The following is a 16420-nucleotide window of genomic DNA, read 5'->3' on the forward strand; positions in this document are numbered from 1 at the left end:
TTAATAAGAACACTCAAATTTTAATTCACTGAGATACAGAAACATTTCAATTACATCTCACTGTGCTTTTTCTGAAACTAGACACCCAATGATTATCCCTGGTCCTGAGGTTGCCATGGCAACAGTCTTGGCTCAGTCACCCTCTCTCTGCCCTCCCAGTCCAATCCAGTACAGATTAGATATGACCATCATACAGAGAAACTGAATCCTCTGAGGATTATATCACAGAAACAGAAACTGAGACAAACCCGCCACTATGTGCTCTCTTCTCAGAGTCCAGACTGAGGCTGGACCTCCAAACAACTGAAAGGATGTTTTTAAAACCCTCATGTCACCTGAACACCACATGTGCTCTCTGTCATGTAGAATTGTTATTATTATTTTTTTTTTAATTGGAAAGTGAGGCCAAAGAGAAGGGAATTAGAGCAACAAAAAAAAAAAAGGAAAGCGGTGTCAAATTGCTAAACAGTGGCTGCCAAATCCTGCAGAATGATGTCAGAGATGCTCAAATACAGTAATGAGGCTTCATGGCCCGCAGCTATTTCTGATTGGGACCTTAATATTTAGATGCATCATATTCATGATGACATTTTAAAGAGCAGAGCTCTGTAGAGACGACTTGAGGGTTCGTGTGGAGCTTCGGCCACCAGTTTGCTTCCTGTGCAGAGGAAGACACGAGCTCCGTTGTTGGGCGTGGGTGTGAATATACGCGCGTGTGCGTGTGTGTGTGTGTATGTGGATATCAATGTCGTGGGATTAGGTACACTCCATTTAGTCTCAAGAATGCAGCCATTAGGCCAAACACATCTCCCACAAGGATGAGCCTCAGGGCACGTTTCAAAGAACAGGGTGGGTCCAGAGGTAGACACACACACACACACACACACACACACACACACACACACACACACACACACACACACACACACACACACACACACACACAGCAGCATTCTGTAAATTTTAACACACACAAACATGCTAAGATGAATAATACAAAAGACACGTGTATGTGTCCACTCTGAAGTCGATTACATCTTCATCAATAAATGACACATGGATGCGATGGTGAAATAGAGAGGAAGTCTGATTCTCCTCACAGATGGAGGAAAGAGACCGAGAAAATGTGCTTTCATTTCATTCCATGTGATCTGAACTGCATTTCCAAAACATAATAATGTTTTCTATTTTCCAGGTTTCCACTCCACTGCAGCATCACGTTCATGTGTTCCCTCCAACGAACCAAGAAAAGTGGGGAATAACTGCATTAACATCTTGACTAGTTCTCCGCCAACACTACCTGGGTGGATATATTTACTGCACCAACCGAGAGCTGAGTGACAAAAAGAGACGGGGAGCTCGACACTTCCTTTTAAGTCCCACCACAAACTCTCAACATGTTCAACACACAGACACACTTAAGATAAATACAGCCACAGACTACGTCATAATGTGCTGCAGCAACAACTACTGATGAAAATGTGATGAAGCTTGTGATCAACAGCAGACTCGTAGACACAACAGCCGTCAGGTCCAGGTTTGAACTTCACTTGATCTGCTTTGTAAGGCTTCTAAAAAAGGGGTTTGGGGTCAGAAACCGGCCCAGCATGCACTTAAAGAAAGGCAAATAAAGTAGTTTTAAATAAACATTGTAAAGATAATAGTCCAAAATGATTTATAAATACCCCCACACCCACCACAGCGCCTCAGCCCCACAGAAAGCAGGGGAAACCCAGAAGTAAAGTAAATGTCAAAATACAAATTTACCATCCCAACTTCATAGAGTCCAAAGCAATTTCTCTGTCTAATTCTGTTTATTATTATTATTATTATTATTATATATAACAAATAAAAACAAACTTTAAAAAGCTGGAACAAAGAAATCAGGAGAATTTTTCACTATTTTGGCTTTAAAAATGACTGAATCAATCATATATTAACAAAAACTCCAAATTGAATCATTAATTTATAAACCCTCACAATTGCAAAATGTTTCTTTCAGTAAACACTGCAAGGAACTATCAGTTCCATCAAGTCAGACAAACACACACATATAAAAAAAAAACAGTTGTGGTGCTCTACAAAGGCTTCAATGATAAAACATACTGTACTTTTCAAATGCCATGGCTGCTTCCAAAAAAATTAAAATAAACGTTTTCTACACATTCAGCATCATTTTCAGTGCCATCAATGATATTAAGGTCAGTTTTAATATCATTGTTCATTTTAAACACGTGTTTGTATTTCAGTTCTTTCGTTGTTGTCATTCTTTCTTTTCTTCAATACGTTTGATCACATTGACATTTAATTATTGTTGTGACCGTTGCTGCTCTCTCAAGTAAACATGTTTCGCTGTTAATGATGACACACTCACAGATGTGCTACAAACTGCACACGTTAAGTCTTTTCTGTTAATTCTCTCTTATTGAACTGTATCTAACTGATTTGTTCCTGGATTGACCCAGTTTCTCCACATTAAAATTTCATCTTAAGCACACACACACGTCCAACATATTGCTGGCAAGACTAAATCACTGCACAGAACTAATACACACACACACACACACACACACACACACACACACACACACACGCACGTCTTGAAAACAAAAGGCACATCTAATCACACACACACACACACACACACACACACACACACACACACACACACACAGAGTCCACAAGGCGATCTAGACATGCAGCGCAGACGCCGTCTCCCCTCCCCCTCCCTTTTTCCTCCCTCTCTCCATCCAGCCACCAAATCCACTTAGAGGCCAGTGTGTGACTCGCTGATTGTTTTCTCTCCGGCAGCAGCTGCTCTGCCTCCGTCCTCGGTCTCGACCGCCTAATCAACTGTCAGTCGGTCGGAGAAGGGCTGAAGAGGTCGGAGATTTAAATTTCCTTCAATAATGAACACATCTAAGGCTCTCTGATCTTTCGTTGTGAAGCCTATAGATGAGTGTGACGGATGAAGAATTTAAAGCGAGGAAACATCAGATTTTCGTACAAATAGATGTCTGGTCTTATTTGGTCAAAATACATGAAAGAAAATAGATATTTAACAACCACATGACAAACAAATAAATAAATAAAAAGAAATGTTGCCTTATTTTAAATCCAGAAAAACTGTTTGGGCTGAACCAGAAAAATGACACACACACACACACACACACACACACACACACACACACACACACACACACACGTTTCATTTTTTTAAAAACACACAAAATGTAAAGAAACAAATACATTTTCAGTGATTGTCAATGTGGTGGTGACCTGAGGAATAAATGAGTTGAAAAGGACATGATGGACGCTGCCACGTACTTTCACAGGCCAATGTCAGGGCACTTATGAGACTGCAAGCGCGCGCACGCACACACACACACACACACACACACACACACACACACACACACACACACACACACACACAACGCTTTTACAAACCACATCTAAACTTTGATGATGATGATTAATAGATACATACTTGTACATAAAACACCTGCTCATTTCCAGCCCTGCTGTTGGTGCTAAAATGAATCTCCCTGGAGCAGCAAACAATGAACCAACAAATAATTGTTTGATTTATTGAGCAAAAGGTTCTGCAAAGCTTCTCGAGTAAGAAGATTTGCTTTTTTTCTGTTTAATATCACTGTGATGTGAATATTTGGAGGTTTAGACTTTTACTGTGACAAAAACAGATATTGAAGATTAAATTATTAAATGATGACAAATGAATATCCAGTTGAGATTGTATCAGAGAGGTGTTGATTTATATTTATGGTAATTTTTCAGTGGTGCAGGAAGATAATGTCCGATATCTGAGGAGACGTGATTGTGGACATAAGATATTAGTGAGTGGGTGTGTGTGTGTGTGTGTGTGTGTATGTGTGTGTGTTTGCAGAGCATGTGATGACTCAAAGACCCTTCTTTCACACTATTTGTACACCCATGTAGCCACAGCAGGCCGGCTTTCACACCCCGTTCCGACTAAATTAAACCCCACTGTGCTCACCTTGACCTAAGCTTTTTAACACACACACACACACACACACACACACACACAGTCTTCACACTGTCACAGATCCACCTTCAGCCCAGTTTGTACACACTCACACTCTTCTCTTTCTGGTGGGACATTTTAACGCCGTGACAACAGCCAACCACATTACGGCTACTCTGGAGCAACGAGCCAATCGCCCACATCGCTTCGTTCATCACCGACCAATGGGAGCGCTGCATCCGCGGCTCGTTTTTTCATGAGCAGCTTTCATCATTGTTTCTGATGAGACTGTGGTGTTGCTGCTCAGCTCTGAGAGCACAGAGCATCTGCTGGATGAGAGGAAACCAAGAGCTTTTCATTAACGACACGGCTGTGGAGACGACGCAGACTCCCTGATGGATACGTACTGTACGCTTAACCACAAATTATTTACCGTCGCCTCTTATTCATCATCAGTACAGTATATAGCCACTGTACATCCTCCACTGCCCCTTTAAGCTGTGTGTTATCTTTCTTTGCTCCATGTTATGTTTGTCTGTGCATCTTGTAGCACGTTGTTTTCTATGGTCCTTATTTTATATTAAAACGTACTGCTAACAGTTCAAAACTCTCATTGACGACTAAGAAAACCAATAAATATTTCCATTAGAGGAGCTGAAACCAATCAACTGTCTGCCATTTTTACAAAACAAAATGATAAAATAATTTCTCTACTATCTAAACTGGTGCTAATTAATTATCTGTCGATGGACTGAATAAAACTGATCAGCTCTATTGTTTTGATTTGTGACAAATGGGGAAAAAATGAGTATTAATATTACAGTGGATTTATCTTTCTAGATGCTGTTGACAAAGCCAGACGTCATTTACAAACCGAGAGAGAGAAAAGCAACACTGACACAAGTGAAGATGAGACATTTTCTTTAGGAAAATGCGAAGACAGATCTAAGGCAGCAGCACCCACCTGAGCAGAATGAAAATATGGCTCTTCTCATTAGGTTTTACAGCATCTGGTATAACAGAGATATCAGATAAACATTCTTCTTACCTCATGCCGCTTCTGGGTTAACAAATACAGAGAAACACCTCGGTGAAGCTCATCAGCGGTCCCTCTTATTGTTACCAACTAGCGGCTTTTTTGAGAGCGAGCGAGCGAGTCTGGCTCCTAGCAACTGATGCCTGACAGCGAAGGTTGAGGAGGTTATGTTGTCACAGGGACCACGAGCCTGAATGAATGAACGATCTGTAGTAGAGAGAGGAGGACGCGTAGCCGAGTTTTGAACGCCTGCACATCCGAACGCAAACGCCAACTAATTGCTTTATTTACATACAAATAACAATGATGAAAATGAGAAAAGGGAGCCGGAGTGACACAGACGGGGATGAAAACACAGCGGCCGCAGGTCTTTGTTGTTATTGTGAGTGTTTATGAGCCCAACAAGACAGACAACTAAAGAGGATCCTAATAGAGAAGATGACTTGCTAAGCTGCTTTAGGGTCACAACTAACAATTACATTTATTATGAATTAATCAGTTGGTTATTTTCTAAATTACTTGATTAATTTAGTGAGAAGATGCCATGAAAATTACCATCACGATCATTACAATTCACCAAAGCCATACAACAAGCCTTCAATATGTTTATTCTGTCCAACCAACAGAACAAAATCCAAAGATATTCAATTTAATTTGATATAAAACAAAAGAAAAAAGGCTGGAAACCAGACATAGATGACAACATGCTGCGATTCTTCATTACGACGGCAAGTTTTTAGAGCTGACAATTTATTTTTTTTATCAATCAGTTAGTTAATCATTCATATTAGCAGGGGGAAGCTTTAGGCCAAGTTACTGTATATCTCCTGATCAACATCAGCACAAAGTTACATGTGATGTGCATATTTGTGGTTTCACTGTGGACATCAAACTTGACCAGAGAGTGCACTTCAAATATTGTTAAGCTCAGGAAATTGACAGCGGAGACCTTAAAATCATTTAGAAAGCCTTCAGCAATGAAGTAGAGAGTGAGGCGACGTGTTGAGAAGGTCATTTGCATTTCGAAGGGGCAGAATGTCACTGTCCAAGGCTGAAGAAGGTGTATCAGGGCAGGAGCGCAACCAGGTGGGGTTTCTTTGACATTTATGAAGTTATGCACCGCCACAGCGAGCCAATCCGGATGGAGAACAACGATTTGGTTGTTGCAGGCATTTTGAAGGCGTTATCAGCAGGCACGTCGTTACATTAGGGAAGCCAAGTGCCCTCATACCCACTCACATTCAAAACAGCTGCACGACTTCCTTTTGTTCCTCAAAGATTTGACACAAAATGTGATGTGTCTTTTCTACTCAAGTTTCAGGTCCATGCTGAAATCACAAATGTGCACGTCACAAAACATGGCTCACAAAAGTGCTGATGATTTCACTGCTTCATCCAGATCACAATAATGCACTTGGTCCACATACAACAGGAACCATCTCAGAACCTTTTGTTATACTAACACCTGAAATGTGAAGCACCTTTTGTTTCAGAATATCATGATGGACACTATTTTCAGCTATTTCATTGATAAAAGTATTAATCTCTTAGTCGCAGCACTACATGTGTTTTTGGAGCACAACAAGACAGAAAACAGTCTGATGTGCCCTGTGACTTCATGCTAAACAATTTTTTTTAACCACATGTGCATGGCTCCTTTGATGGAGAAAATGTTTCACTTCCTGCATATTTAAAAAGGATTAGATAATAGTTTTATATTTACAGGAAACTTTGGAACTCTTTCTAAACTCCAGGCCGTCTTCAACATTGTCCTTATTATTCATTCGGACACAGCAGAGGACGATGACAGTCCAATGACACAGACCTGTCCTGCGAGCCGCATTGTCCGATCTACCCATCACGTGACTCCGAGGCACCGAACCACCAGGTCCTACCTGCTATATTCGTTATTGTGGCGTCCCAGTTTAGAGCTGCACACTGAAGTAGGACAGACTGCAGGACGGAGCAATTTTCAGACAACCTTGGCAGGATGACTAAGCGTTTACAGGCACACAGGGGAAACAGAGACAGAGACGGAAAGAGGGACAGACATGCAAGAAAAATGTGATCAAAGGGAAAATGATGACAAAAAGAACCCTACAAGGGCCTCAAATAATTCTATTTTTTTTTATACAGGTGTCAATAAGACACAAAATTTTGGTACACAGTTTAATGATATCTCAAAACGAGATATATGAACAAACAGCCATAGAAGAAGTGAAATTAATGGTACAACTAAGGATTATGCTCATTATTGAGAATCAAAACACATAATTAATTGCTATATCAATCAAAGACATTCAGTTTACGATGACATAGAACACAAAAAAGACGAAAATCCTCACAATGGAGAAGCTGGAACACCACTTTTTATGATTACCAATCTAGTTGCCAATCAATTTTCTGTCATTCAACTAAATCATTTAATTAATTAATAGTTTTCAGCTAAAGTACCAGAAGATTAGTACTAGAATTCGGAAATATCTGATCTAAATAATGTGTAAAGAAGACCTGACAATCCTTTCACTGATTTGGTACTTGACAGGTTCTGATGGTTGATGTCCCTGACACACATCAGTCAGTCCTTTAAATGTCAATCAGCGTTTGGTGCCCAAATGAATGATAAACGATAAAGCGATCAGACTTAATTTGGTGCTTCATCAAACTGAGAGTACCACACCCAAGTCCTCTGGTCGCAGACTGCTTTGTTCTGGCTCTGGCCACTACTGCCTCACTCTAACACACACACACACACACACACACACACACACACACACACACACACACTGCCAACAGCATACTGCAACAAAGCAGTGGCAGACAGTAGGTCACATGCTCGTCTTGCCTGCCTGTCGTATTATTGTGAATGTATTCAAATTCCTCTCGCGTGCGTGCCGGCTGCCAGCGCTCTCCGGCAGGGCGTCATTTGGCTTCGGCTCCGAGCCCACAGCCAGGGCCTCGGTGACTGAAACCAGACGCTGCTCGCAAACTAACTGACAGCACAAATATGAGACAAGCACTTATTAAAGACAGTAATTCAGCTCTGAGGGAAGTGACACAAGCGTGGAATAACACTGCCTCCTGAGTCTGCAGGCGCCCCGTCAAAAATGTTTAAGGACTGAACCACAGACACCAGCGAGATGTGACATTATCGGCTGCCTCCCAACCCCAAAATGACACGGTGCTAATTGCAGAGGGGCAAGAGTTTTTCTTACTACTGATTTACCCTCACAGGCGTTTTTCACAGTCAGAGTCTGGCTGGCTTTAGGGGAGACTGGCTGGCTGAGCTAGATCTGTCAATCTGAGCACAGGCTCCATCAATCTGCTGGTAACACTGAGACAAACAATGCAAGCGTCAGCACACAGACTGAGAGCTAATAATGACCACCTGAACTCACTGGAGCTTTCAGAGGAAATTCAAGCATTTGGACTCGTCCCTGACTGTTTTCCACTTCCTAGCCAACGCAAATTACAGCTGATTGCAGGGCCACGATATCTCGTATTGGAGTAAATAGAAATTTAAGATTGTTGTGCATTTGTGCATCACTTCCTCTGAGCCTTCTGCCATTGTTTTCTTTGGGTTCCTCAAGCTGACATTCAGCTGCAACAGCCATGCTTTGGCTCCTGGATCCGCTCAGCTGCTCCACTCATATAAACACAATTAAAACCATCTTCCTGAGTTGATAAACAAAGTGATTAATGTGATATCATATTGATCGCTATAGGGAAATTCCCTCTGCTTGCCCCTGTCTGCAGTCTGCCGAGCGCAGGGTCAGCTGTAACACAATGACCTCGAGGCTTTCAGGGATTCAGAGAACTGATCAAAGACACTTCACCAGGGCAGATAACTACTGACTTAATGCTTGGACTGGGGTCATGTGGATCATGTGGATGGGCGCTCTCTGAACACTGAACCACCCAGAAGTTGACAAGGAGAGGGGGAAAAACTGGCAAGACTTGAAGGGAAATTCCAGTTTCATACTACTTGGTTCTTATTTTTGTCTTTTAGCCCATCAATCATATCAATTACGATCAAACTGCACTCAGAGTTCATTATCATTAAAAAGATGTGAGACAGTAGAGCGAGGATTATTTTAAGAAAACCGGACTGGATTATTTGGAACCAGAAACAAAAAGTGAATGCTAAAATTATCACCAGAACTATCTGTTGTCAGACACCAGCTCAAGGACCAACTTTCACTGTGCATGCAAACAGTTTTGTAAGAGCACAAATAAATTATGTCAGCATTTTGAGTGCACTAACTATTGCCATTATCTCCAAATAAAGGGGTTTAATAATTCAAGCTAAACTGCTGACTTATCAAAAATCATTCTCCGTGTCTGACTGTTTGTGTTTCTTGAACTGTCAAGGTGAACTATCCTGTTGCCGGGGATAGTGAATTCTCACATCCTCTCTCCTATGTATGTTTTCAGGTAGTGAACACATTGAACATTAACTCCGTGTTATATGGTACGATTTCAAAATGCTTCCTGATTGTGTAGTAAATTGCACTTAAACAACTACAGTTCCCAGGGGGTGGGGCTTGTACCACCAAGGGTGTGCACACGTATACTACATACATGCTACGATGAGAATTGGATCGATTACTTTAATCTGCTTGTTCATTGCTGTACCGTGTCTGATTAAGGGCTGACTGACCAAAAGTTCAAATAAAATTAAATACTGCGTGGATCTAAGTGTGTGTATATCTCTTTTAGCAACATTATAAAAGGTTCAAATAACTATGTGTGAAGTAAAAAAGCTCCTTCATCATGAAAAAAAACTACTTTTACTCAATTTTGCAGCTCCCCTTTGCTCTTAAGACGTTTAGTATATTTTAGCTCATTGTTTTGGTTTTCTGTCATGCGACTTCATTGTCCTGGCTCTCTTTCATTGCCCTTCAGGCAGTTTAAACCAGTACAAAATGATACTGAACTGCACCCATCCATTCAGGTCTATTGCACAAACCCTTAGCCAGCTGAATATTTTCCCTCCGTACATTTAATGTGCCAACACATCCAAGAGCAAATGAAACTTCCTAGTGGTTCTACATTTGGGAATTATTTATCTTCTGTCAAAGAGTAGAAATTAGAACCTGAAATTGGACATTGTGAGATGGATTTTTAGGGTAAATCCCAAGTAAAACTTGGGACAAACCTAAAGATCAGCTGAAAGTTACAAAGACTGAATGAGCCAGACAAATACACAAGAAAACATAATGAACAGCCAGGAACAGCTCTCACTAGAACCAGAACAGGTCCGGTGAGAGATGACACTGTTGGTGTGGTCTTGGATTCGTGGTCAGGTGCTGATCACCGCAGACTCTCCTAATCCACTCCAGACTAGTTAAGAGAGCTAGCATTTACCACTACAGTGTCAACATAGCTGATAGGAACGATAGACAAAACTAAAAAAAAATGTGTTTCCTTTCTGATAGATACACTGTCTTTGGAAGCTAGTAGAGACAAACTAATTCTGGAGAGATTTCCTCATCCACAGAAAGGGCCTGGCTGCCGGCTGTTTGATTTAAAAGGAATCCCTCAACATGTATCAGCGCCTTCACTGCTTCTCTTAATCATTCGTGTTCCTCTCCATCTGTAACCAGTTGAGCAGGATGGAGGGGAGCGTTGCGATGCTCCTGGCTGCTCTTTGCCCCGGGCAGTGCCAGGGGACTGATCCATGCCCGCACCAGCTGCTGCCTGTTGCAAGAAACACAACCGAGCGCTCCAATTCTCTCCACGTCAAAATAAGTTCAGCAACAAAACCACGATGCATTCGCCTGCACGTGGAAAATTCTTTTTAAACGGTGCCTAAAGCACCGACAGCCACAGTACGAGATTAAATGACTAATACAAAGAGATGAGAGAAGCGATAATGGATGCAGAAATTCACGGAGGGCTCAGCTTTGAACAGCTGAAGGAATAGCAAACAGCAGTGCCCAACGAAGAATCGAGCCATGTTCAAAAGGATCAAAAGGACTTCTGCTATCATGCAAACAATCTGCACCACTGACACATTTTATACTGTATCAGCTCCTTTGAAGGGGCTGTGGAAAAAGTACAAGTGACTTTAATATCATCAGACAGCGGTACAAAAGAGAGGTGGGAATATTCCTCGGATGTCTTTCTGTTTTGGACGCAGTGTCTTTGAATGTTAATCTCTAAAGAATATGTAAAACCTAACACACAGAATATGTTCATGAATTAACTTAGACTGTGCATGAAGGATTGAAAAAGAAGCAAACTTTTCTGTGGGAGGAAATCTTTCTCTGTGTTCACTAAGGTGAACTTCACCTGAACACTATCAGAGCATCAATGTGGCAAATCACTGAGTTTTCACATCACGAGTGTCAAAGAGATCAGCCGGTCACCACGCGACCTCGACCAGCAGCACAAACAGCACAAGTGTATCAGCGGTCACGTTCCACTGAGCAATCCAGCCGACTGTGTCGATATTCAGGGCATATGCACGATCCTTGTCAGATGTTGAAATGCCTGATTGTTTTCAGTGCAGCTGCGTGCATGTGTGCTAGAGTGTGTTTGTTGGGAGTGAACTGGAGGACACAAGGACACATTAAAAAGCGAAGTGAATAACGTTCACAAAAGGTATAAAGGATCAAAGAGCTGCCAGTGTTGTATTTTGCTTTTGTAGAGCAAATAGTTCTTGTGGGGATTTTTTTTTTTTTCATGGCGCATCGTGTCAAGATCGTTTCTCTTCACCGACTATTGAGTTTGAAAGGTTGGCTCAATACTTCCTAACTTCCTCACCAGCATTCATTCCTAAACTCTTTAATTCATTCCAAATACTTCTCTAAAGACAGGTCAAAAAAATATGAATACTCATTCTTAAAAAAGGCTAAATATTCCCTAAATAAGCTGGGAACTGTGGTTTTTAGCAAATGTCACTCAAACAGGAGTACATACCGCATTTTTACTTTCCCCTGCCGATTAATACACATTTCGAGCATTAATATACACAATTCTTTATAGAGAGAAATACAGACCAGACGTACCCTTTAAATAAGATGCAAAACTTCCAATTCTGTTATGCAACAAATGTAAAACGACAACTATATCAGAAAAACGTGTCAATATCCCCGCTGACAGGTGCCTCAATAGTCCAGAATTTACTGCAGCCACATGACTGGTTGTGTTTGAATGACAGCTCTGAGACTTTTTTCTCTCTCACCCCACAGTTCCTACAGCTCACCTCGGCTGCACATAAACCCCACAGCTCAGTGCAGCCAGATCACGCTTAGTCTCCAGGAGTTATTGGAAGGCACTGTGGGAAATCACTTACTGCAGTACAAGCAGGTGATGAAGGCTGAAGGGAAACAAGTACAACTTAAATGTGAATTGCAACCCCTGCATGTCACAGGTTAACATGCACAAAGTAACCCGGGTTTCTTTTTTTTCCTTTATATTTGGCTGCCCCATTTTAAAAGGTTTTTAAAAGTTTAACAAAACTAAATATTGACGGGGAACAGCAGATTTGGTCCCAAAAAAAGAAAAGTGACTGTGATTTATTTTGCGAACACCAGTTACAACAATGGAAACCTGACTACTCAACTGTAGCACCTTCCCAAGTCTTCTGGTGTGTGTCAGGACAAAGACAGATGCTATTTAAGATGCCTCATACACGCTCACACCACCTTCACTACCATTGTGAAAGGCTCTATAAATACACCTGGTTAGAGATGCATATCGCCGCACTGACATGGTATGCGAGACATTGACCTCATCCTGGTATTGTCTTACATGAAGCCTTGAGTGTTGCAGCAGCAGGTTCGGGCGGGATGTTGGGATCCAGTGGCAAAATACAACAAAACCGTTTCTCAAGTTGTCGACGAGAGCAGACATGAAGGTCAGTGGGCTCGTGGATTCAAATGATTTTCAGCCATTTACAGTAGATGGGATTTTTATCTCGTCCTTAAATCTGCTGATGAGCTTATCTCGGTGATAGAATACAAACATCATCATCTGAGCTTGTAGCTTACAATAAATCGCAGAGAAAAATGATTGTGTGACAGTTATCATGGAACAAGGTCAGCTATGACATCATATCGGCCAGTTGTTTTTCCTTTCAGAGAAATCAAGAGGTTCCTCGTAATGATTAGAAATTGTAAATGTTCAGGCACTGGTCCAGGTCCAGGTCCAGGTCCTGTCCTCTGTCAGATGACCATCCAACCCAACCACCCTCTCTCTCTCTCTCTCTATGGTGAGGTTGAGGTTATTTCAACTAAGAGTAAATTCACATATAACATGTTTGTTTAAACTAACTCAGTCTATTCAGCCTAGTGTGGAAGTTGTCATTTGAACTATGGGAAGTAACCATACAAATAACTGTGTCAGTCACCTTTCAAGTGAAGCTGCCTGCATGTGATTTTAGCCTGATTTTCAAAAGTTAAACTATAAATAAATCCATCTGCCGACTTTCAACTGTCAGGTAGGTAATCTTTTAAGTGATTTTAATATTTATGCACAATAATTTGTCAATGAAAAGTCATGAGTGCGGAGATTTTACCTGACTAATCAGAAATCAATTTGTGGCTTTATGTTGTAATATGTGGAAACTTGTTTGTGAAATATTCTCTATTAATATTTCTCTATAAACACCTCTTTTACAACCTGTTTCTACCCGTTTGTCATTAAAAGACTGCAATGTTTGATGTCTTTCTCGTTCCAGGCCAAATATACAAACTGCCAATGTGAAAGCTGTGAACCACTGCATAGTACCTCAGTTTGATTCTGATAGCACATGGTATAACTTCGGGTTTGAAATAAATAAATAAATATGAAGTGCATTTATATTGACAAATCATTTTCACACCATATTGAGCCTTTAAATGCCATTCTCCCATTAAATCTCAATGGAGAGGCTCTGAGTCATCTGGGACATGAGTGGCAGTGCGGCTCTTCCACTTTCTAGATATACGGTAGACTTCATAAATACTGGATGAACAGCTGACTGCAGAGCTCTGTCAAAGTGTTCGGAAAATGGGCCCCAATGGTAAAAACAAAAAGGACACCCCATTATGTTGAAAGAAAAACTACCACAGGAAATAGAGCATCAGCATTAAGACTAAAGAAAAGGACAAATCTAGAAGCTTTGTTAGAGCCTCAAACAGCTCTAGAAAAATGGATTAAAGGCTTTCATTCTCTATGAATTATTCAAATGAAGGATGAGTCTGCTTCAGCACCCTTGGCCTTGTTTTCGATTACTGTTGTGATGTTTGTATTGCATGTGAGTGGGTAGAAAAGTCTCGGTGGATGCTCTTCTCCCGCCATGACGTCTTCATCCGTCACGCGTTTAAAAATGAAGAAGCTGCTTCTGAGCTTCATCGCCGCACCAACAAGTGCACTCGCTGGGCAGCTGGAGCTGTCAAAACAATGTTTTCACTTCTGCTCTCAAGGGCTTTGCTACTTACATAATAACCTGAATGAAATGTTAATGTCAGCAAAGTTGACATCGCAATACGTGAATTCTCCCCTGACTGAATCAGAAGGGGGGTGGTGGTGGTGGTGGTGGTTGGGGGGGGGGGGTACAACTCTTAAGGCCTTTGGGGCACTTGTGGTCTGGTCTGGTCTGGTCGAAGCCATGCAGGCCTGTTTTAACGTGTCAGCAGGTTTCAAACAACCTAAATTCAGCTCCACCTGAAGCTTGTGGAGCAAACTCACTTTGGCTTCATTTCAGTGATTGTGACACAAAAAAAATGCATCAACCAACACTGTTCTGGTCATTTATGCATCTTCTAACATGTCCTCATTTCCTCTACCTGTTCGGACCTTTTATTCCACATCTTAAATCATTTTATTTTGTAAAGGAAGTAGGAACAATGACTGTTTTAAAGCCTACACCAGTCTTATTTACAATATATGCCCTGTAAAATTGAAGCTGACATGTTTGTTTTTTTTACTCAATTTACCCACATCTTCATTTGCAAAACTACAGTTTAGCTCATTCTAGGTAAGAGCTGCAACTAGGTCAATCTATTGATTCTGTATCAAATCACATTTCTGTCGTCAATATACTGTCAAAAACTAGTAGAAATGCCAAAGTTTGTATCTTCAAATTATGTGTTTTGTCCAACCAACAGAACAAAACCCAAATCCTTTGGGTTTAATCTCATAAAACTCGGAGTGGGTTGTCAGTGCCTGTTTGTTGTGATCAACAGGATGTACAGTATCTACATTGAGCCTCGTCCTCAGCAGTCCGCTTTATAGGACCGCACAGCAGCTGAACATCCGTGTGTCCAGCTGTAAAAATCCTCCATGCCTCATCAGTCAGCAGCAGCGTGATGGAAGCAGCCTTAACGCCTCACGACGCAAAATGCCACAAACGTCCGTCAACAGTGACCAGAGGGGCGCACACGACACAAAAACACAGGCCTGCAGTCTTTACATCATTAACATAACACCTAATCATTCAGCTCCAACCTTCCTCTGCGACAATGAACCCAGCCGGGTTGGCTCTGCATGTATCCCGTCCCATTTATTCCAGTGCGTCACGTTTATTGCCGCCGCTGCTGCACTGTCAGACACACAAACTGCAGCACAGATGTGGCGTCCAACATACACCAGGCAACATCTGTAACTGCACATTTACGCATTATGTAAGAAATCAGCGTGACATTTATCCGAGGCGGCGGCAGTGGCGATGAAGGGGTGAGATGAGGAGGGGGCCCTGGGAGCCTGGAGCCCTGGGCGCGTACAGGGCTACTGGGGGATATTCTGACCATGTCGACTCATTTCTTTCCCGATAATGCGTGCTCTGCTATTCGATGTGAATGAGGAACAGGAGGCTGCAGCTGATGGACTGACAGAGAGACAGGCAGCGAGCCGCCTGGAGGACGGAGGTTTGACATTCCCCACTCCGATCTCTGCAGCTCCCGTTCCCTGACAGCACAGCGTAAATACTTAAATGAAAAGGAAGGCTTACCTCCTCCACGGTGCCTTCAGTCTGCTGCTCCGCAAACCTCTCCGCTATAAACCCCTTTTTTTTTCTTTTTTTTTCCCTGACGAGGAAGAGCAGGCAAGCCGTGCGCCTCCTGACCAGAAACTCAGGCTGATTTTACCGCAGGGAAAAGCTGTCGTGCGTAACAGTCTGCAACACGTATCCGGCTGCTCAAATCTCCAAATCTGCCGTGGATATGATCCAGCTTTTTGTGTGTTTGTTTGTTTGTTTGTTTCCCTCCTCTCTACGCGTCGTAGTCCAGAGAGCTTCTGTTTTGGGTCCTGCCGTCACGTCGCCCTCCTCCCGCCGCTGCTCTACGGTCTGCTCTCTCGCTCTCTCTCTCTCTCTCTCTCCTTTTTCTTCTCGTCTACAATCGCTGCAAGTCTTACTATCGCGCGTGCATTCGCGCTTGCGCGTTCACGCA

At 42.0% G+C, this 16420-nt stretch overlaps 1 protein-coding gene across 13 annotated transcripts in view; it reads right to left on the reverse strand.

Annotated features, from left to right (window-relative positions):
* Positions 1–16420, reverse strand: part of LOC138205723 (unconventional myosin-IXAa-like) — a 133498-nt gene extending 117078 nt beyond the window's left edge. For all 13 annotated transcript variants that reach the window (XM_069161907.1, XM_069161906.1, XM_069161911.1 and 10 more), the window contains exon 1: positions 15982–16420. The gene's annotated coding sequence lies outside the window, so the exon portion shown is untranslated. The remainder of the gene's footprint in view (positions 1–15981) is intronic.

Source organism: Embiotoca jacksoni, unplaced genomic scaffold (genome assembly GCF_022577435.1).
Source record: "Embiotoca jacksoni isolate LCO1_2020_lvr unplaced genomic scaffold, fEmbJac1.0.p SCAF_3, whole genome shotgun sequence".
Taxonomy (NCBI): Eukaryota; Metazoa; Chordata; class Actinopteri; family Embiotocidae; genus Embiotoca; species Embiotoca jacksoni.